This window comes from Falco rusticolus, chromosome Z, assembly GCF_015220075.1.
Source record: "Falco rusticolus isolate bFalRus1 chromosome Z, bFalRus1.pri, whole genome shotgun sequence".
NCBI classification, from domain to species: Eukaryota; Metazoa; Chordata; class Aves; order Falconiformes; family Falconidae; genus Falco; species Falco rusticolus.
In genome coordinates, this window is record NC_051210.1 from 14,384,753 (window position 1) to 14,408,138 (window position 23,386).

Below are 23,386 nucleotides of genomic sequence, written 5' to 3' on the forward strand. Positions count from 1 at the left end.
TGCCTGGGACATAAATGTTGGTAAAAAATAAAGGCAACTTTTTAGCTGTCACAGCAGAGGAAGAAATAAATAAAGGAGAAGAGAGGTAACTACAAATACTGCTCTCACCTCTCATCCCTCTCAGATGATGTACTTACTGGTCTGTCCTCTTACCTATCATCACTAACAGAATAGCACTGTTTAAGTGGAAACCGTCTTTTAAAAATTGGTCCTATTCAGTTTCGTTCCTAAGAGTTAAGAAAGAGGACTTTGGACTGTGGCTAAATTACAGACCTACACAAATGCTATCCTACCAAACCACCTGTCTGCAGTGCAAACCAGAACCTTCCTCTGTTTACACCAGGGTTAATCCAGTCTGAAAAAAGATTATACTCCACTGTTGTTATAAAAACACTTCAGCAGTCTTGAAGAGTGCTATATACAGTACTAGGTTAAAGTGAAACCTGATTTGAACTCAGACAGGTATTAAAAGGGTTAAAATTTCCATTTCATAAATTTAATGATAGCCCATTTCATCTCTTCTTCTAATGGCCAAATTGTGAACGAAAAAATAGGTGTGGTACTGACTGCACAGTAGCAGAGAAGACTCTTATTTCAAAAAGAGGCTTTCAGAAGAGTCTGTTTCAGTTAAAAAATGCAGGATAACCAGGATCATTTTTACATTTTAAGCAAAGGAGTGTTGTGTGGGATCCTTCTGTTCTTCTCTATCTGAAAGCCTGTCTGTGACTTTCTCAACTATCTGCTGAATGAAACTAATTTCTTCCCTTGTCCTTAGGCTATCATGGTATAAACTATAATGCCACTGCTGCAAGAGCTTTTCTTACAGGACATTTCTAGTTTATTTTTTTAACTTGATGTACCATCACAGGTAATCAAAACTGACACACCTGCCAAAAGAGTTGTGTATCTCACAGGTTTGCCTTTTAACGTTGTGGTTTGGGACTTGCAAAAAAAATAATTCAGTTGCTTCATACTTCCAGTATAGAGGTGTTGCACAGCAGATAAATCCTGCTACATAAACAGCAGCCCAAGGGTGTGCTCATAATAAAAAACTTTTAGCCCCTTTAATTTGACATCGGACAACAAAATACTGTTATTGGTTTGAATTCCTCCCATTAGTGCTAAGATTCTGCTATAAATCTCTACAGAGGCAACAGTGGCATTTAGGAAAGAAGCTTTAGGAAAGCTTGCAGCTCTCAGGGTCTCCAGGTCAGGCGATTTTTTCCAGTCAACAGGAGTACTGGACTAAAAGTGGACTCATTCCCTGAGCCCATTTTTAGTTTTTCCAGGAAATCATCAATCTCTCCAGAAACTTGCTAACCTCACTGTTAGAAATAGGTGGGAGTTTGGGGCCCATAGCTGCTTTCTGCTTGCAGCATTCAACATTTTACTCCAATAAAACACTGACCCAAATCCATACAGCAAATCTGAATTAACATTCACAGAAGGTGACTACTAGGCCTCTGGCGTGAGGATGTAGCTGTTTGGTCAGTGTCAACCACTGGAACTGGGATGAGTAAGTTTATAGCACTGAAGCCTGTTGTGGCCATTTGCAATAGTACCTCTCTTTGCCTAACATGCTAGTGCCCAGACACAAATGCAGCAACCTATACTCTTCGTCCTATTAAGGGTTTTAAAGCTGTCATTCCTACAGACTTTGAAATAAGTATTACGGTGAACTGGTTCATAGTTTTGGCACATCAAAGGTTCCTGTGTTGAGATGCTGCCCAAAACACTGATCTGTCACGTGCTAGCCTGCTCAGTTGCCTGTTGTGTGTGCTGAGCAATTTCAAAAAAAAGCATTGGCACTAAAAGCCTATACCACTTATTAACTGCACTGCATTAAAAGGCACATGTGCCAGTTCACTAACTAATTCCAGAAGCAATCTCCTCCCATTTAGTCCAAACAATCTTTTATTGAGCAAAGACTGAGAAAGGACTTAGGAAACTTACTTAGCTCTTTCACAGACTTTGGTAAAATCCTAAGTTGCAAAACACACAGTACAAATAGTTCTTAACTCTGGAGTCAGCATCTACACAACAAATTAATTTAATGTCACTGTTCATTTGGAGTCTTCAAGCAGGAAGTCTGAACTATTTCTTATGCAGTTGAGAATGGATGTACCCCAAACACCCCTATGCACATGGCAGACAGGTAACAGATACAGTCATATTTTCATGGAGAAATACAAACTGTTCCCAAGTTGGAATCTGCCCCACTGCAGGAGCCTATGTAACCACACATTCCTCCCAAGGCTTGTGAGAGCCTTCAACAACTTTGTTAGTTGATAATCCTTCAGCTATAGAGACAAGTGTCCCTGTGACATTAACATAAGATCATTAACAAGGCAAGCTCTTGGAATTGCTGCTAATGACCATTTTCAGGATGTAACCATCTACCCAGAGGAAACAAAGCTAATCTGAAACACTAACATTTTGGGGGGGGCACAACAAAACACAAACAAAACAACAAGCAGAACAAGCAGAAGCTGGCACGGTTATTATTCCTGTTGCCAAACCAAGTTGACGTCAGCACTCTCTGTCTTTACCTTATTTCACATGTTCACAACAAGTCCACTGCAACTATACTTGACAATAATGCTTAATTCCAAAGATATGCTATCAATGTAGTATTAACTTTTAACAACTTTTTAAGGGAAAAGATGTAATTATCTCTCTCTCACACTTCTCAACTGATTTCCTAGAAACATGATGCTACATAGTCCAGCTGTCTGTTTGGCTTCCCACAATAACTTTCCAAATCATCATCCAGCTTCAATGATGTTTGAGAAAGCAGTTCAAACCTCAGACTAAATACTATCCTCCAGAGTTCATAAAATTAGCATCTGGACAAGGACGAAAACAAGCCTACTGACCTCACTAAGGAAAAACCTAATCACTCAGCACAACGTGAAATTGAAAATTACTTGCACTATGTTCTCTGACTTACCTTTTGAAAGCTTTGACAGAACATGAGCTGGAGCCAGAGAATTGAGTGAAAGGTCAGAAACTAGGCTTCATTAGTTCATGAAATAAAATTTTAAAAATTATAAACACACCCAGCACATATAGCTAAATCTTTTACTCAATGTATCTGGACCATTCTGCATCACTACTGAGTTAGCAGTCTTCCTACAGTTATGCTGCATTCATTTTTCAAGACATTTCTCACAAGCAAACTGCCATGCTGAAATAAAAAGGATATGTCAGCAACACAAAGAAGTTTTCATTACAGCAGAACAGTAGTTGCCCTCCACCCGATGTAAGTGACCAGAAATCCTGTTATCTGTTATTATGAGGCTGATAAAGGATAGTCTACAGAATCACTGTATGCATATATTGTAAGAGGGAATAATATGAATCCAGGTTTATAGCCTCTAATACAGGCTAACATACAACACATTGATTTGATTCTGGCATCAACTCTGTAAGAGAGAGGTCTGTAGCACACATACAGCAGTTGGAAATCTCAGGTTAAATTGATAAGGTTCTTAGCTTTTTATTAGTTTTGCTTCAAATGGTTTTGCTCTGTTCTACATTCTGCAGTCAATCACAGGCCAAGCACTAGAAATGAGGAGCTGAGACACTTTGCCATATAGCTAATAGTTGCCTCTGTGGATCTCAAGATAAGACCACACAACTACTTCAGGTTGCCTTCTACAGAGCACAGGCTCCTAAACTTAAAACACCAGGTTTCCAGCCTCATAGTGACACATCTGCTTTTTAAAAGGTCTGAAAGCAAAGAGATCTGATCCAAATCATCAACATCTTAGCTCTAAAGGCTGAGAATTTTATTTTTCCTCAGAGGCCTTACCATGGGAAATCAGCAAGATCAGATCATCCAAGCCTAAACGTACCTCTCAGGTGGATCTGAAGGCTGCCTGCTGATGAAAGCAGGTCCCGTTCCCATGCTAATAGCCATGTTCTTCCCTAGACAAAGGGAAGGGGATTGGCTTTTCCATCACATTAGTTTCCCAAGCTGAAACAGTCCTAAGGCCAAACAGGAGAGAAACAGAACGAGCTCTTTGGGTAGGAGCTAACTATTATATCGATTTGGATGTGTGTGGTAGAACTTCACCCTAAGTTTGACATCATCTGTGCCCTATTAGAGGCTTGACCCCAAGAGTAATTTGACTGACAAGGATCTCTAAAAACACAAGCCGCATGAAGTATTTCCTCTGCAGTTGGGAGTAAACAAGTTGGCTGGGTGGAGCTTTCCCTATCATGGTTATTGGATTATGTGATTCAGGCTTAAGGGTTCTTCACAACTGAGAGAAGAAATGTAGTGATGTTTGCTCTCTTTCCAGAAAGAAATGCTGCTCAGCAGGAAACCCAAGTGAGTCCCTCTCCTGGAATCTAGTCTGGCATTTTGGTTTCTCACTTTACTACACACAATTTTAACAAGACCAGCACTGACCAGTACAAATGAGAAAACATCAGGAACCTTGTATCTCCTGTCACTATGGAGATGCTTTCATGACTGCTGTTTTATTGGCTGCCAAGATGACCTTTTTACAGATGGATGAACAATAATGCTAGTCTAACTTTATTACAATTGATTGCAAGCCGATGAGAACACTAGAGTCAAAAAAATCTAACACAGGCTGACAATGCAGCCAGATGGAAATTCCCTTGAAAAGCTAAACAGCCTTTCTAGGATATTTCACCTGTTTTTCTGATAGACTGTCCTCTACACTCTCCCCATAGCAAGACACTCAGTAAAGATCAATCTTTTCTTCTTAACCCTGCAAGTGCTCCTTTACTTGTACAGCCCTCAATAACATGAATGAGGCAAGATGGGTACTTTATAAGCACTTAGATGAGACTCTGGATTTCCTACTGGGATTGCTGGTCCCTGGCTGAGAGAAAACGACCATAATTTGTTAGGGTAGGCAGAATCCAGCAGCACAGCAGAGGCAACGCTGCAGTTCCACACCCCCGGCTCCAGCCAGAAGTGAGGCTGAGCATGCATTCCCAATAGGCATACACACAAATACGTGTGGCACGTATATACACACACACGTAGCCAGATTGACACAGGCAGACACACAGAACAGTCACATGAATACCAACAGCTTCCTCCTGTTACCCTCTCTTGCTGAGCAGGGCAAGGTCTGCTGGTGGGGATACATATGTGTACACATGTACAAAGTGAATCCCTCCAGCAGCTGGGCTCAGACACATCTGCCCTGTAGCTGTCTCTGGATCCTGACACCTGGACTTATGGGCCACCAGGTCTTCAGCACCACTTCACTTGCTGGAACAGACCCCCTCGCACATGTGTGCACACACACACACAAACATCTCCACAGCAGATGACCAAGTCTGCCTTGGTTCCCCCAAATATCCAGACCGTTCTGTGGTGTCATCCTCAGAGGCAGAGACGGACATGGCCCTCAGATCACACTATCCACTCACTGGATAGTCTAGATTGACACTCTCCAGCACTCACATGCTCTATCACATACCCTCACTTGCTGCAGTCACTGACACAGCAGACACACAGTTCTCAGACCCCTCATCCCAGTCCAGCTGCTGGCACTTAAATTCACTTATTCTGGTCCCTCCTGTTGCTGGTACCAAAGACACATGGGTCTTCCAACCTGTGGTGTGACTCTAGATGCTAGTACTTAGACCCCATACTCACACACCTCTACAGAATACAGTCCCTCACCAAGGAAAATACTTAGAAGTGGAGTTTATTAAGAACACAGGACATACTGATGTTCAGGCACAGGACATGACCAAAGAAATGTAGACCAGAGAAATATAAACAGCTGCTGTTTATACATGACCAGACCTTTTTATCCCTTCATTGGTCTATTTTCAGATGCTTGTTCCTTTCCAAAACGCCCAGATCCATCCTTTTCTCTGCCTTTGGTTCTTCCCCTAAGCACCCCATAACAGGTCCTACAAAATCCTGAAATGCTTTTCCTGTGCATCCCATAATGTGTCCCCTACCTCTAGGCAGCAACCCTGTTGTGTTTTAACTGCAGACAGTACCTAAGTACCACACAGCTGCTCACCCACTCCCCCATCCCCAGAAAGATGGGTAGGAAAATCACACAGGAATGTAAAACTCGAGGGTTAAGGTAAGAATAATTTCATAATTGAACTAAAATAAAATAAATAATAATAATAATAACAACAACAACAATTATAATGACAAGGAAGAAGGGAAAGGAATAAAATCCAAAGGGAAGGGAGACATAAAGCCCAAGTGATGCACAACCCAACTGCTCACCACCCACTGATCCATGCCCTGCCAGGCCCCCAGCAGCGATCCCAGGACCTGGCCAGCCCCCCCCCAGTTTATATACTGAGCGTGATGTCCCATGGTATGGAACACCTCTTGGCCAGCTCAGGTCACCCGCCCTGGCTGTGTCCCCTCCCAGTTTCCTGTACCCCCTCCAGCCCTCTCACTGGCAGGGCCTGAGAAAGTGAAAAGTCCTTGACTTAGTATAAACATCCCCCAGCAACAACTAAAGACATCAGTGTGTTATTAACACTGCTCTCACACCACATCCAAAACCCAGCACTGCACCAGCTACTCAAGAAGAAAATTAACTCTATCCCTGCTGAAATCAGGACAAACCCCAAGGAAGTTTGTAAGGTGGTCCAGCACTGACTCATCTTGATGTTTCTCTCCCAAGCCATGGCAGTGAGGCTCCCCCAGGACAATCCTGGAAGGGGGCCTTCCTCTTAGTCTTTAATTTGGGGTCCTGCTTGCCACTGTGCCCCTGCACTCCTCTGGGTTTATGGAGGTGGGGGTTTGTTGGGCTATGACCTGTGATGGAAGCAGCTGTGGTTAGTGTTTTTCAGGCTCCCCCACCTGCCAGTGTTTCTCTGCATTACATTGTGGGGTGCACACCATATTTTATCATTTAAACCAACAGATTTTGTCACCATCACTTTTTAAGCAAGCAAACTGGGCAATACTGAGTGAAACAAAGACAATCCAGAAGTAGTGTCTCTCTCAGAAATCTAAGATTCTGAGATCATCTGGATTCAGAACTGCTTTGCATTTATCAGGCCTCAGTCATGTCACAATACTTCCACTAGACAACCCTGACACAGAGCCTGGGTAAAGCTTTGTAACACTTCCAAGGCACGTTGTAACAGTATTTCTGTCTTGTAATGATGTAGTTAAAATACAGGAAAATGAAAAGACACTGAGCCCCCATATCTCCTAGGTGAATTCAGATCCGGGATCTCAGTTCCATCCAGTTGACTCTTAGACCTTTGTACTAGAGCTGTTGCTTCAGATTTAACCTCAGAATTCTGTTTTCGGGTCCCACCTGAGCCACAAAATTTTCATGCCCTCAGCTGCTTTGGCACAAAATGGGATCCACAGTCCAAGAAACGTTCTTCAGCCTTCACTGAAGCACAACAGCCAGTGTGAGTACAACAAGAAGATATTTTGAAGCTCTCACTTCAACAACTTCTCACTGTTGTTACAGACAACATCTGTAATGGAATTATATTTTTAATTATTATTATTTTAAAACAAAATAATTCTACCTCACCAGAGAAAAAATGGTTCTTCAGTGATTCTAGGTCCCTTGAACAAACTCCAAGGAGGTGTTAAAGAGGAAAGAATGCAATGCAAAGCTTAGAAAAAAAATGAAGCACTGAATCAAAAGTATAGATTCATACCTCCTGCTGATTCAAACCATTCTTCTCATTCCCACATGGAAGGTATTTCCATTTTTGCAGGAACAGTCAGTAATGCATTAAGAAAGGGTCAGTGTGAGGAGATTGGTCTCAGGGAAGATGGTTTGCAGCAGAAGGTAGAACATGTATATCTATTCTTCCTCTCTGTGTTTTCAAGGAAGGACAGTTTTAACTTAGAAGATAGTACTCTTCATTCGGGTAAAGCAGATGTCCTCAAAGCAGGGGAGTTACAGTATTGTGCAGAGACAACTCGGCTTCCCAGGGAAGCAATCATCCTTACTTGTCCCTAGATAAGCAGCACAAAGCCAACAGGTCTTTTGATTCCTAATCATGCAAAAGGTTCTTCCACAATGAAGATGCTGTCTCCTTCACCACATACAATCATCCCACCTAGAAGTGACTGTGAGCAGCCTTTCCCTTATTGACTTTTCTTTTTTTTTTTCTCCCTTTTTTTGAGAAAAGAAAAATTCTTCCATTTCTTCAACAGCAGCTAAATGATTCTTAATTATTGCTTAATCTCCGCTTGAAATTTTAGTATTTTTTCTCATCATCCAAATAGGTCATGGATCACTTATGAAATCATAATGGAAGGAAAACAAGGAATGACTGGGGATGTGACTCTGCTCTCCAGCGTACAAACAGAATAAAACTGTTTAATAGTGAATCATATCCAGCTTTGCCATGCAGGACTAAGCTGTTCATGTCACTTTAGTAGACGAAAGGACAGGTCCTCGCCTGCTTTGAATCAATGTTTTTCCATTTAATGCAACAGAACCATGCATATGTACACCAAATTGAAATTTTGTCCTGAGATCTTTACTGCAAAGTGAGCCAAGTTAAAGGTGAGGTAAATTAGCATTTAATTCTGGACTAAACTATCAGAACCGTGGCCAGACATTAAAACCATGTTCCCAATGGTGAAGCTTTTGGAACAGACTCTGATCTCTCTGATAAAAAACCCACATTATTAATGCAATTACCTAGCTGTAACCTAGACATGAAGCTGATGTGATTCATTCTCATATGATGCCTTGAATGCACCCATTTCTGCTAATTTCTCACTATGCACTCCAGCCATGCATCAGGGTCTGATTCAGTCTGCTACTTATTTTTATTCTGCTCAATCTAATCTATTAAAACCAGAATTTTATGACACTACAGCCTCCTGAGTTAAAAAAGAAATGTTCTACTGCTTTTTTTAACACTAACTTTGTATCAATATAAAAAATGTCTGAGAAATGTATTTGCTGCTGCTTCAAACTGTGTGTAATCACTAGTAAATGCATTGTATGCCCTGGGAACTTTTGTAACAAACTTAACTTCAGAAGAACTCATAGTTATCCTTCTTCTACAGGCTCCAGTAACCTTTTATTACACTAAATTTCAACTAGCTATTCTGATCTTCTTAACACTACATGTTAACACTACATGCTAATAACAGTTTAGTTTAAATCATTTTGATATAAGCACAGATTTTTTTAAAAAAATAAAAAATATACAACAAAGGCAACACCTCCAACTAAGTTTAGACCCCTTACACACTACAAGTCATACATAACTTACATGTGTTAAGGAATACAAACAGATATAGCAAACAAAAAGCCAGGGAAACCTAATAATCCTGCCTTTAAAAAAACCTAAGAACTGAAAGAGGAAGTAATTCAATGCCTCGCCAAAAGATATATGTGGCAAATCCATGCATTAAATCTAGCACAGACCTCTTGATTCTCAGTCCAGTCTTTCAAACATTAAACCATTCTCCCAGCAATTTCATTCATAAATTAACTTCTCTGAAGATCTCTGTGTGTAGATCATCCATGACAATACCACAATATTACTATAGCATTAGCATCAGCAGTAGCAAAACAAGAATAATAATCACAGGAGCATTAATATATTAGTAACGTCCTGCTGTATAACTGCTGAAGTCATCCCATTGCTTGCTAAAGAAACTGCTTATCCATAGCAATCTTTCAGTCTGTCACATTATAACAGGTCTTCCCAAGCATCAATAGGAATTTTTTTAAAAACAAAATAGTTTCTAATCTTAAGAGCATCCAAGAGTTCCTTTGCTGCTTACATCGAACATTCCTGAGCTTCAACATCTTCCATATTCTTTTTCAAATATCCCTGTAATCATGAGGGCTGAATTACATTAAGGGCATGTCCCCTGGTTTTCTAAGCTGTACACTTCAGTGACCAAATCACTTTTGTTCACATATAGATTTAGCAATCTTTGAACATTCCCACAAGAAAAGAACGCCTTGTAACCCAGCCTTCAATCACCAGTGAGTTCTCATATTGTGACTACAGGAACCAGTCGAAAGGGCTGAGAAGCCAGCAGTACCCAGAAACATGGCACTTTGTTATGTATATTCAGGAGCCAACCAAGCACACTAATTTCAAGCCACAGTGCTTATGTAGCACTACCTCAGAACTGTCATCACAAAAGGCTGCGACTGTTTTGGGCACTTATAATTAACATGCTGGTAGCTACCTGCAGTCCTACTACAAGCTACCCCAAAGACGTGATATTCAGAGTCCACTGGCCAGATACTGGGAGACATGTTCTGGCATTACACTGATCAGGGTGGTCCTAAAGACAGGACATTTTGCTACCAACACAAGTAACTCAGTCTCCTTGAGAGCTTGCCTTCACACAGGAGGAAGCTTCAGAACACAAGTTTACTTACTCTGAACTGTAAGGAATTCCTCTTTGTTACATAAAAGCAAGCTTTCCTTTACAGTTCTAAAAATTTAGGCTGATTCATCAAGTGATGAAGTAAAAGAAAGCCTCTCTGAGTGGCAAACTATCATAGATTTTGGAGACAAGGCATGTGTCTTAAGAATTGTATATACTCCCTTTTTTGCCAACAGTGATAGCAATGTATGCCCCTAGTGAGTCAATGCTTGTGTCAACAACAGGGTTATTTTGCTAATAAAATTTAAGCCACTCCACAAACAAAACAATCCATCCTACTGAAAAAGACATTTGTTTTTATATCAATAAAATTACATCTTACTTAAAGTGCACACCTGTTAGCTGAGGATGTGATTCTTTTCAGAGTCTTTGTCAACCTAAGCATATAAATAAAATCTCAAGACTGCCTGTTCCAGTAAGAATATGAGAAGATGGAATGTCCTTACCAGATTCTAACCTGCTATTCTGTCCATGTCCTCTGACTGATCAGATTGACTCACTCACACTTCTTTCAATTAAATACAGTCAAAGCAGAAATAAGAAACCTTTGCAACTGTTTGAAATAAACAAACGTTGGCAGTTGATAAAAATGCAATTCCTACAAAATGAGTAATACATAGCATGTCACACAGAGGAAATAAATTCAGACATGAAGAAGCATGTGAACACAGAGAAGACAATCAAGAAACTGCAAGTTTACAGATCCGCAACAAAGCAAGGCAAGTAGTGCTGACTACTTCATCAGTATGACCATCTTGGTTCAGAGAAGTTTGCTACAAGTTTGTGTTACATTGGCATTGTACATTCAAATCTCGCATCCAGTTTGCCTTTTCCAGGGATTCAAAATGAATTACCACAACATTAACTTTTTGTGCAAAATGGGTGGCTGTTTTTCTCAGCAATGCCTCAGCGAAACAACTGATTTCAGATTCCCCATGGAGATTACCAATATCACACAGAAGAATGTCAAAATGATCATCTATGAGTTCCTCCAACAGATCTTCCAACTATTTAGCAAAAATCTTCCTGTTGGTGCTTGGAATATAAGCAAGACTGAGATATTCCAAAATGGAATTCATCAGCAAATTGAAGAATTAGAGATATGCTTATCAGAAGAGCAATCAAAAGCAAGAAACACCTTTCAAACATGGATCCTAAAAAGCACTACCTTCAGTGTGAAAAAGTATTTCCAAAGAATCACCAATTTCCTAAAAGATAAGCAATACAGCCACTGTTCCTGGGAAGCAGTCCAAATGGAACTGAGAACAAGCCTTATAATTTTTGACAGTCTTATGAAAAATCACACATCATAAATAGGTAACATCTTCTATTTTTTGATTCTTTGTAGGAGTCTGATAATTTTCTCCTTTTTGATAGGTTTTTAATTTCCACATTTCAATAATATTCAAATTGGTAACTGGGGCTTGTTTTAAAAAGCATTCAGTGCTCTAAGTTAAACATGTAGAGCTCAAGTGAAGGGGGCACTTGGTTTCACTGCTTCTATAGAATGTAAGCTCTTTCAGAAACAAGTGGATATTGCTCCTCTGTATTCTCTCTTTGCACTATATAAAAACATTTTTTGGTCTTTCCATGGAATATGCCAATTGTTTTATGACCTGAAATTCTTGCATTTGGATAATGCATAGATTTTACTTTTGCATTACTTCACTAATGCAGAAAAAAGTAGAAGGTACAGGCATGCATAAGGAAGATGGACCTTCCTAGAGTTTTATACACTACAAAGATTTAATTTACAAAACAGACAAGAATTTAACATGACTTGGACCTCTTTAAACTTAAAAATAATGATGGGTAGACCTTCTGAGCTAGAAAGTAAATTCCCAGCCTTGATTGTTATTTTGCAAGTACACTTACATCTATATCTGGGGACACAAACCCCATTTTTCTGTATAGTGTATTTAATAACTGCAGCATATTCAATAACTGCAATATGGATTTCAGTTGGATATTGTTGGTTCACAATATGTATCAGTTCTATCTGCTTTAAATTCATAAGCAGATAACATTAATTGGAAAATATTTACCATATGGACATAGATGTTAACAATTTCTTCTACTCCCCTCCCACCTTCCTCTCTCTTATACAGGTGACCAAGCAGTGCTTCAAGTCATCACCTTCCTCAGTTTCACTGCTACCCAAGTGACCTTGAATACCTTCGATCTCATACTGCTCCCTATGTGTTAGAGGACTGGATGAGTTCTGACACAGATTTTTTCCCACCACAGATTTCTAAGCATATCTGATTCCTAAAATATGTTTATCATAAATGGAAAGTCTGGAACTGGAATGTAAAAGGAAAAGAGTTAAAATATTCCCGTGCCTATACAGGACTGGGGAAGAAAAAGGGAATATTCTAAAGAGGAAAAATTCGATATGCTGCTACCATTACCTGATAAAAGAATCTCAACATCTCCCCTGAGAAGTTTGAGGGCTGGACAGCCACCTCAGTCCCACGTCTTTCCTTTGTTTAAATGGAATACATATCTCAAAATTCTTTCCCACTTTGGGGGGGATACAAGGGGCACAACGACAAAAATGAATTCTGCATCTTGTGATCCTAATGGAATGGTATTATTATTGACAAAACCAAGATACTTACAACTGCCTAGTTTTAAGCATCTAAATTAGACTTCAAGCTAAAGAGATCAGGCCCACCTACTTTACTCTCATGTGCTCCTATCTTACAGAAATGAGGAGGAAAGAATGGATTTCTGAATCCTGAATGTAAGTCTACTTTCAATCACCAGCGTAAAAGTTCAGCTTTTTATCTGGTTTGTATAGGGAACATAAGATCAATTTCATACATAGTCTATGTTAAATTCCCAACAACCTCATTAATCAATCTGTTTTGTTAAACACTTTGCAACTACATTGACATCATAGGGATGTTTGATGGCTGCAAAATACGTTCAAGCATATTTCATTCTGAAATTATTTTTTTTTTTTATTTGCTGCTTTTAATATATAGTTACTGTGGGGAATTAATATAGCCCAATTTTGCATACCCAGCTTAAGGAAGTTGCTGAGCTGAAGCCCATGAACTTGAGGTTTCCCTGTGCATAATGCAAGATGATGTCAGGTTGTATCTACGTACCTATACCTACAGTGGATGTACTTCTCTTTGCTAAAATCTGCACTTGGATTTCAGTTTCTGAAAAGCCAAGAGTCAGCACAGACTTCAGCAGATATGACTGGACACAGCCTTACAGATCCTACTAGATTATATCAATTCTTCACGGGATCACAGCATATTTTGGTTAGATAATGACAGCACCATGAGCAAAAGCCCATTTCCACACAGTGTGGAAATATTCACTTCCTTCATCTGCTCTTCTGGGGAGGTACTTTCATGAATGACTATTAACTCATACATGCTTTATTATCAATTGTGACTCACATTTCAAGATACAGTGTTTTTTTCTGAAAGGGAGAAACAAGAGGGGTTGTAAAGCCATACACTCATTAGGTGATAATTTGGGGTACCCAAGTGAACTTAATTGATAACTGGTGTCAGCTAAGCCTTTATAGGGAACAGGTGTTTAAAAACTGCCTATGTTAGCTTTCTGCAAAAAAATCTTTGCTTTTACAAGTTAATTATATCTTATAAAAGAAAAAAGAAGTTATTGTAGACATTACTTTCACATTTCCTGTCTGGAATTCAGTGTTAACTCCTAATAAGGAGCATAGAACCATAGAATAGTTTGGGTTGGAAGGGACCTTAAAGATCACCTAGTTCCAACGCCCCTGCCATGGGCAGGGACACCTTCCACTAGACCAGGTTGCTCAGAGCCCCATCCAGCCTGGCCTTGAGCACTGCCAGGGATGGGGCATCCACAGCTGCTCTGGGCAACCAGTGCCAGCGCCTCACCACTCTCACAGTAAAGAGTTTCTTCCTAATACCTAATTAAATCTACTGTCGTCTAGTTTAGAACCGTTACCCCTCACCCCGTCACTACAGGCCCTAGTAAAAAGTCCCTCTCCAGCTTTCTTGCAGGCCCCCTTTAGGTACTGGGAGGCTGCTATAAGGTCTCCCCAGAGCTTTCACTTTCCCAGGCTGAACAATCCCAGCTCTCTCAGCCTGTCCTCACAGGAGGTGCTCCAGCCCTCGGACCATCTTCACTGACCTCCTCTGGACTTGCTCGAACAGGTCCATGTCCTTCTTATGTTGGCGTCTCCAGAGCTGCACACAGTATTCCAGGTGGGGTCTCACAAAAGCCAAGTAGAGGGGGAGAATCACCTCCCTCAACCTACTTGCTGGCCACGCTTATGTTGATGCAGCCCAGGATCTGGTTGACTTTCTGGGCTGCAAGTGTACATTGTTGGGCCATATTGAGCTTTTTGTCCACCAGCACCCGCAAGTCCTTCTCCTCAGGGCTGCTCTCAATTCATTCTCTGCCCAGCCTGTATCGATTCTGGGGGCTGCCCCAGCCCAGGTGCAGGACCTTGCACTTGGCCTTGCTGAACTTCATGAAGTTCACACAGGGCTCTTTGCCAGGCCTGTCAAGGCCCCTCTGGATGGCATCCTTTCCCTTACAGCATGTTAACCACACCACTCAGCTTGCTGTCACCGGCAAACAAGGGTGCACTCGATCCCAATGTCCGTGTCACCAACAAAGATGCTGAACAGCACTGGTCCCAATATGGACACCTGAGGAAGGCCACTCATCACCAGTCTCCACTTGGACATCTCTTTTGAGTGCAACCATCCAGCCTATTCCTTATTTATCAAGTGGTCCACCTATCAAATCCATGTCTCTCCACTTTATAGACAGGGATGTTGTGCAGAACAGTACCAAAAGCTTCGCACAAGTCCAGGTAGATGACATCAGTCTCTCTTCCCTCATCTGTCAACACTGTAACCTGTCATAGAAGGCCACCAGATTTGTCAGGCCCAGTTTGCCCTTAGTGAAGCTGTGTGAGCTGTCACGAGTCACCTCCTTATTTTCCATGTGCCTTAACATTGTTTCCAGAAGGATCTCCTCCATTTTCTTGCTGGACTCAGAGGTGAGACTAACTGGCCTCTAGTTTCCCCAGATCTTCCTTATTTCCCTTTTTAAAAATGAGGGTTATGTTTCCCCTTTTCCAGTCCATGGGAACTTTACTAGACTGACACAACTTCCCAAATACAATGGATAGTGGCTTAGCCGCTTCATCCACCAGTTCCATCAGGACTTGCGGACCTATCTCATTAGGTCCCACGGACTTGTGCAACTCCATGTTCCTCAGATGGTCTTGAACCTCATTTTCTCCTGCAGTGGGTTCTTCACTCTCCCACTCCCTGCCTTTGCCTTTTGTGATTCAGGCAGTGTGGCTGGAGCATTTGCAGGCAAACACCAAGGCAAAAAAAGTCATTTGAGTACCTCAGCCTTCTCCATGGACCAGGTAACCAGGTCTCCCATTTCCTTCCAGAGACAGCCCACATTTTCTCTAGTCTTCCTCTTATCACTGATGTACCTATAGAGACTTTTCTTGTTGCCCTTGATGTCCCTGGCCAGATTTAAGTCTGTCAGGGCTTTAGCTTTCCTAACCTGTTCCCTGGCTGCTCAGATGGTTTCTCTGTATTCTTCCCAGGCTACCTGTCCTTGCTTTCACCCCCTGAAGGCTTCCTTTTTATGTTTTATTGTCCAAGAGCTCTTTGTTCAACCATGCAGGTCCCCCAGAGTTTTTGCCCAACTTCTTCTTTGTCAGACTCACTGCTCCTGAGCTTGAAGGAGGTGATCCTTGAACATTAACCAGCTTTCTTGGGCACATCTTCCCTCCAGGGCTCAATCCCACAGTACTTTACCAAGCAGACACCATGAAGTCCAGGGCAGCAATCTTGCTGTCGTCCTCACTGTCCTAAGGATCTTCAGCTCCACCATTTTGTGGTCACTGCAACCAAGGCTGCCCTTAAGCTTCACACTCCCCGTCAGTCCCTTCCTTGTTGGTGAGAACAAGGTCCAGCACAGCACCTCTCCTCATTGACTCCTCTGTCACTTGGAAAAGGAAGTTATCATCAATGCATTCCAAGAACCTTCTGGATTACCTATGCCCTGCTGCGTTGTCCCTCCAACAGATCTTGGGGTGGCTGAACTCCCCCATGAAGACCAGGGCTTGTGAACATGAGGCAGCTCCTATCTGCCTACAGGGGGCTTCATCTGTTCCATCTTCCTGGTCAAGTGGCCTGCAGCAGACCTCCACTATGTCACCTGTCCCTGTCCTCCTTTTAAACCTGACCCATAAACTCTCAGTTGGCTCCCCATCCATCCTCAGGCAGAGCTCCATGCAGTCCAGCTGGTTGCTTACATAGAGGATGACACCCCCTCCTCTCTTCCCCTGCCCATCCTTCCTAGAGAGCTTGTAACCTTCCATCCCAACATTCCAGTCATAAGAGTCATCCCACCATGTCTCTGTGATGCCCGTCAGATTGTAGCTCTGCAGCCGTGCACATGTCTCTAGTGCCTCTCATTTATTCCTCATGCTATGTGTGTTTGCATACAGACATTTAAGTTTGGCCCTCAATGAACAATGACTTACTGGCTGGAGCAGCTGGAATCCCTTGTGCTGCTCTGCAGGTACTCTCCTGATGCCCTCTGATCCCTCTCCAGGCTCTAGGCAACTCTTGCTGGCATTGGCACTAAACTGATAGGAGTGGGATGGATTGAGGTTCTCCTTCTGCAACTGTAGTTAAAGCCCTTTCACCAGCTTGGCAAGCCTTTGACCAAAGATGTTCTTCCCTTTCTCTGTCAGATGAACCCCATCAGCCCCCAGAAGACCAGATTTCTCAAAGACAGTTCCATGGTCTAAGCAGACAAACTCCTGGCTGTGGCACCAGTCCCACAGCCAATTGTTGATTTGCCAGATTCGGCTGCCCCTTTCAAGCCTTTTCCCTTTGAGTAGGAGGACAGATGAAAAAACAATCTGTGCTCCAGAGTCTCTTACTGCCACTCCCAAGGCTTTGTAACCCTTCTTGATGCTCCTCAGACTGTTCCTGACTGCATCATTGGTGCCCATGTGAAACAACAACTGGATAATCGTCAGTGGGCTGTATGAAGTTTGTTAGTCTCTCATAACATCCCTGATACAAGCCCCTGGTCAGCAGCACACCTTGCTAAACAGTGCATCAGATCAGCAAATAGGTTCCTCCGTACCTCTCAAAAGAATCACCTACTGCTGTCACCTGTCATTTTTTCTTAATTGCGCTGGTTGTTATACAACAGGCAGACTGGGGTGCCTTACTCAGCTCCAGCATGTTTTCTGAAGTTTTCTCCTTTTCAGTTGGCAGAGCAGCAAAGCAGCTCTGCAGGGGCTCCTCAGGCTTCAGAGGCAGTGTCTTTCTCCTGCAGGTCCTTGCTGTTACTATCTTCCACTCTTCTGCATTATTGCTCCCACCCCTCACCCCTGGTGCGCTGGTGGGGGACTTTTTGGCTCTGTGGCTGCAGGTCCACTGCAGGCTGCGCTCAGAAGCAGCTATCTAACTTTTTCTCGGCCTCCCTGATGCTATGCAGCCTTCTCACCGTCTCCTGCAACTCAGCCACCTGCTGCAGGAGCTCCTCCACCTGGGCATACCTTCTGCAGGCTGGCCTGCTGCCTGTCCCTGCCTCAGGAGAAAGGTCTACACACGCCCTGAAGCCTGAAGGTCTGCACTGTGGCCTCTCCCTTCAGCAGCTCCATGTAGGTAGAGGCATATGGTGCAGACCCCTAGCTGAAGCTGCAGCCTTGGCTCTCAGTGCGCCCACCATTCTGCCACGAGGGTCAGGCAGGACGAGGTCCCTGGCCTGCACCGCAGCCAGAAAGCAGCTCCTGGCTGTCGGACGACATGCACTTCAAGCCACTCTGCCAGGCCAGCGTGATGCCCCTCCCTCAGCGCTGCGCCCCCCTGCCCCCCTGCCCCACACACGCCTCGTCAGCCGCCCCGATACAGGTGCCTGGTGCCGGAGGTCTCTGAGCTCACCTGGGCTCTCCCCACTGCTCAGCAGCCCCCACTGCACTCATCTGTCTGCTAGTATTTGTTTTAAAACTTCAAAGCTGCATAATTATAATTATTTTTTGTACACCCAAAATGGGAATAAGTGTAAAATAACAAAAACAAACATCCCAAAACAATGTATACACCACAGGGGGGAAAGACTTGCTTTTGAGAGGGGAGAGGTTCTCTGCTACCACATACCTAAATATACTGCACGTTACTAGCCACAGAATTTACTACAGTCATGGATTAAAAACCTGCATCTTTCGGTAACATGAGGATATGTTCAATCTTCACACAAAAGTAGAATTTTTATTTTTTTTTCTGATTGTACTTGTGTGGTAAGGAAGCACCCACAACAGCAAAAGCAGCAGATACTTTGAAGTAAATCTGAACACAGATTTCCTAAATCAAACAGAACTTGTGAAGTCTTGACTGAAGAATCCCCTGCTCTTAATGTGTTCCCATGAAACTATTTGATTAGCCTAAGAGCCTTTTTATCTTTTTGGGGTAAATCAAACTAAAGTTACAGTTCACAAGACAGGGTGACCCAGTTCTATACCCTCTCTTCCTCCCTTTCCCACTTTTCAATCTCACATTCTTGTCCTGCTCTAACACTTCTTGAACCTTTTCCTGAGGTCACTAGACCAACAGAAAATTATCCAAACAAAACAAAAAAACAAAATCCATACTTCTGTCTCAAGGTAAAGATTTAAAATAAAGCAGGGAAGAACACCCAGTGCATATGAAAACCAGCACAACAGAGAAAGGCGAGCGTCACAGCAAGACTGCATAACAATCGCAGGAGAACAGTGAGCAAAACCTCCCATTCTGTTACTATTATTTGGTCCAAACTCCTTTAGAGGAGCCTCTCAGTTACTTCATGTACAACTGACTATTAGATCTTCAGCTATACCCGCAGTTCATTCATAATCCTTTTTCCTTCAGCATACTAATGTGATAATTACCTGCCACCAAAAGAGCTTAATGCAGTAGTAAACTGGCAATTTCTCTGGAAGTAAATTTAATTGTACAGTAGTTAGCTTTAAAATTCCTGTTATATCTTACTCATTTTAGCTTTCTGTCTCCATCTTACCTGCACAGGCTTAAGTCCTTGGCTCAGAAGACGCTCAGAAGACTCATCCGTCAAAGGTACTACTGAAGCATCTAATCCTAAGATAATACTGTAAAACACAAAAATGAAAATAACATTGTGCTTTGCCTATAAACTATTCCATCTGAGATCTCAGTTTACCTGATGATAAAGACTGAATACTAAACAAAGAACAGTACCCCATTTTTCCAGTAACATTTGTAAACAATTGCTATTCCAAATGACTCTGTGATCCATGTTCCCAGGGCACATGCGCCTCCCTGCTTCTCTTAGTTTCTGTTCCAGTAAGTAAGTACCTTCCTCAGGGATCTCAAACAATGCTGAGTACTTTGCTGGCAGTTGACAACAATTTATCGTGACAAAAATATCAGCAGAGGAGCTGAAGTGATTTGGTCCAGTCCCAAGTTTCACATCACTCACTAATGAGCTCTAAATAGCACCAGCTACTACACCAACACTGCAGCAAACAGCATTAAATCATCATTCCAAGCTGCTTGATGCTAAACAACATCCCATTATTCTGCATCCATCTCCTTCTGCTCTTTAGCACTTTCTGGAACTCAGAATTGCTTGATTGTACCCTGTGTACCTGGTGTTCCTCTTCTTTCTACCCTAACCCCTCTTTGAGAGGTGCATACTCTCTGTTACAAAAAAAAGCAGTTTCCTCCTTGGTTTTTTTGTTTTGGTTTGGTTTGGGTTTTTTGTTTGGTTGGGTTTTTTTTTTGTGCCAGGGAAGCTCTTTACCCCACAGAGTGGAGAAGCAAAACTGTCACAAAAGTTGGTCCACTCAGAAAAGTCTGCAAATCTTGAATAACATGCTTTGCTATGGTGTAAGATGGGGAAACAGGCTCTCCATCTACCTACTGCAGAGTATCTGGCCCATAAACTCTTCAGTCTGAGAAGAATATCTGGAAGATTTTCTCACGACTATCCCTCATTATATATGAATATTATCTGTGTGTAAAAACACAGTTAAATGGCTTGGAGAATAGAAATAATCCTGTTGTCTACATAAGAAATCACTGCAATCTAAGCAGGGGTTGGAAGGACTCTCAACCATCCTTTATCCACCTGATAATCATACAGGTAAACTGTTCTTGCTCTAACTTGGTTTAGGACACACCCCTGCATCAATCAGAACAGTTTGTTTACAAGAACTGCCCACAACCAGCCCCAGAACAGTTCATGACCATCAAGGGGGAGCAGGAAGGCCTCTACATCTTCAAATGACAGTTGACAACAGTCTTGTCAGAAGAGACAGATGATCTGCAGGGTCAATCAGGTGCAAGCAGGAGCCTCCAGGAGCCTTTGCCAATGAGGACCACTCAGTGCTTGCATTGTAGCTGTTCTCTTTTAAGCCAACAGTAGATACCTCTAGGGTTTGCTGATCCTTGCACTGGCAATTACTCATTTCTCCATAACAAGCCCTGTGTCAGCCTCTGTGAGACCAGCTATCATGTTGTCACATCACGATGCTGCAAAGACTTGCAGAGATTTCAAATCCTGTGTTTGTGTTTCACTAGTGAACAAGTTGTCTAACTCAAACCATTTTTCACTGAGCAACCTTGCAAACTAAAAGCAAAATCTAGCATCCTGAACCTGTCTCTGCACAACTGAAAGACCTGGCAGAGCAGCTGCATGGCAGGTTTCTGGAAACACTAACTTCATCTCCAACATTAAGATAACTGTAGCCAGACTGCTGTTTTTAACAGGCTGTGTCCTCAGCTTTTGTCATGCCAAAGACAAACTCCCAGCCGGGGTGCCGAGGTTCCCATCCCTTTGCTCAACACAAGTACAACACGACCGACAGGCTGGGCTCTGATCTCACCTCCCCGCGTCGGAGTACGGTGCAGAAAGGCAGGAGAAGCGGGCTGGGAAGGGTTCACCATACTGGGTTTAAATAAATGGGGTGGGGGGAGCCAACCCAAACGCGAGGCTGACGACTGGTCGCCCCCTCCTCTCTAAGCCGCACGGCCCCGCTCCTGCCGGCTGCTCCGCACCCACCGCGCCGCGGCTGGTCGCCGGAGCCCGCAGCTCCCTCAGCAAGACCGAGCAGACCCCTGGAGCTCTGAGGAAAGCACGCAGCGACCTACCTTTTGGGGGGGAAGCGGGGGTCTGTTTGTGTGTGTGCGTTTGAAAAGCCGTTAAGAAAATGCACCTTTCCGCGGGCTCCGGGCCAGCCGGCTGCTGTACCTACGCAGCGCCAAGGGGAGCCAAGTGCCCCCGGCACGGCCCGCCCTGCCCCATCCCCTCACACGGTGCCCACCTGCCGTTTCGACCGGGACAGGGAGCGGGGTTCCGGCCGCCCCCGCCACCCCCCGCAAGGCGCAGGCCCCGGGCCGGGGAAGCGCGATGGCTGCGGGGGAGCGGGACCCCCCCCGGCGAGGGCAGGCATCGGCCGAGCCCCCCCGTTCGGCAGGTGTGGGTGGCCCCCCCCGCCGCGCTGGGCGGAGCTGGGGCTGCCGGCGGGGGCGCCTCCATCCGGGCTGAGCGGGACGGGGAACGGGCGGGCGGCCGGAGCGCGTCCCAGCCGCAAGTTTGTGGCGCGGCGGGACCGGCCTCTCCCCCCACGCGCAGCGACCCGACCCGCCGCTCCCGCCTTACCTCCGCCCCTCCGAGGGCCGCCGCCCGCCCAGGTGCCTTCCTCGCCGGGCGGCCAGGGAAAGGACGCGACGGCCCGGCGCGGCTCCGCCGCCCACCAGGAGCCCCGGCGGCGGCAAGGCGCTGCCCGGCCCGGCCCGCCCCCGCCGCCGGCTCCGGGCTCCCGCCGCGCGGCCCCACGCGCCGTGCGGCCCTGGGCGGAGGCCGCCCCCTGGCGGGCGCGGAGCGGGCAGCGGCGGCAGCGGCCGAAATGGCGGTGCCCACCCGCAGGGGAACACCCCGCCTGGCTGGAGCGGGGCGGGGGGCGCGGACCCGGCAGCGGCTCCCTCAGCACCCGGGCGCCCCGAGGCCTCCCAGCGCACGCCACGGCAGCCCCCTCCCCTGCCGCCCCGTCCGAGGCGCAGCCTGCTTGCCCTCGGCCACCGGGGAGAGGCCTGACCCTACACCGCATTTAGCAGAGCTTGGTGGAAAACTTACCTCAGTGTAGGCAACAGACGCGGAACGCCGAGCTGTCGGGGAGCCTGCAACGAGCAGCAGGAAAACCTCAGCCCCCACGACCTTCCCAACAGGGCTCCGCGTCTACACAGCGCTCCAGAGGAGTTTGCCCTCCAAAACAGTACGGGTTTGCCACGTTAGCATAGGTCAAAGACCGTGGGCTTTTCCCTCAGGGCTGGAGGATAAGATACATAATTGTACTCGTAAATGTCTTACCAGCTAAAGGGATCTTTGGTTTATCTAATCCAGGGGTCCTCAATCTGGTCCCCGGTATTTACAGGTCCCCCCGCCGGGAGTTGTGGGGGGGAAACCAAGCAGCCGCAGATGGCTGCCTGCCGCTGCATCCGCGCCGGCCCCTGGTTAAACAGTTTGAGGACCCCTGGTCTAATACATGGGTCCATGGTAGTAGGCTGACACACAACTGTTTGTATAGCGAAATCCATCTTTGTATTTACATTGATCTAGTTGTTTTGGTAGGGAAGAAAAATACTCAGCAAAACACATTCTCCCAGCTGAGTGTATATATACATAGCTTGGACATAAAGCTCTTTCTTTTTCCTGTCAACATAGACTTCAGGGTCTTACACCTTCCCATTCGACCTACCTTTTTCCACTGGCAAAAAAGGGGACAGGACATGACACATGACACAGTAACAGCAGAGACCCGTTTCAGTGCCACCGAACTCAAAATAAAATGGCTATATGCCAAACTATTCTTAAGAGGAAAAATTTCAAACTGAACATCAATGCTGACCGAGTTCGGGAAATGTTTTCACGAAGACTGAATGAACACAAACCAACCTCCCCTCTTCTCAAGCAGCAGAAACCCAT

At 44.4% G+C, this 23,386-nt stretch overlaps 1 protein-coding gene across 5 annotated transcripts in view; it reads right to left on the reverse strand.

Annotated features, from left to right (window-relative positions):
- MOB3B (MOB kinase activator 3B) overlaps positions 1 to 22,729 on the reverse strand; it is a 107,617-nt gene extending 84,888 nt beyond the window's left edge. Inside the window, exons 1-2 of one of the 5 annotated variants that reach the window (XM_037373938.1) lie at positions 22,538 to 22,729; positions 19,442 to 19,529 (exon numbers count right to left, since the gene is read on the reverse strand). The gene's annotated coding sequence lies outside the window, so the exon portion shown is untranslated. Of the gene's footprint in view, positions 1 to 19,441; positions 19,530 to 21,552; positions 21,784 to 22,063; positions 22,191 to 22,537 lie in introns of those variants that run through there. The other 4 variants (XM_037373943.1, XM_037373940.1, XM_037373941.1 and 1 more) reach the window with 4 other exon arrangements.
- Between the last annotated feature and the right edge of the window lie 657 nt (positions 22,730 to 23,386).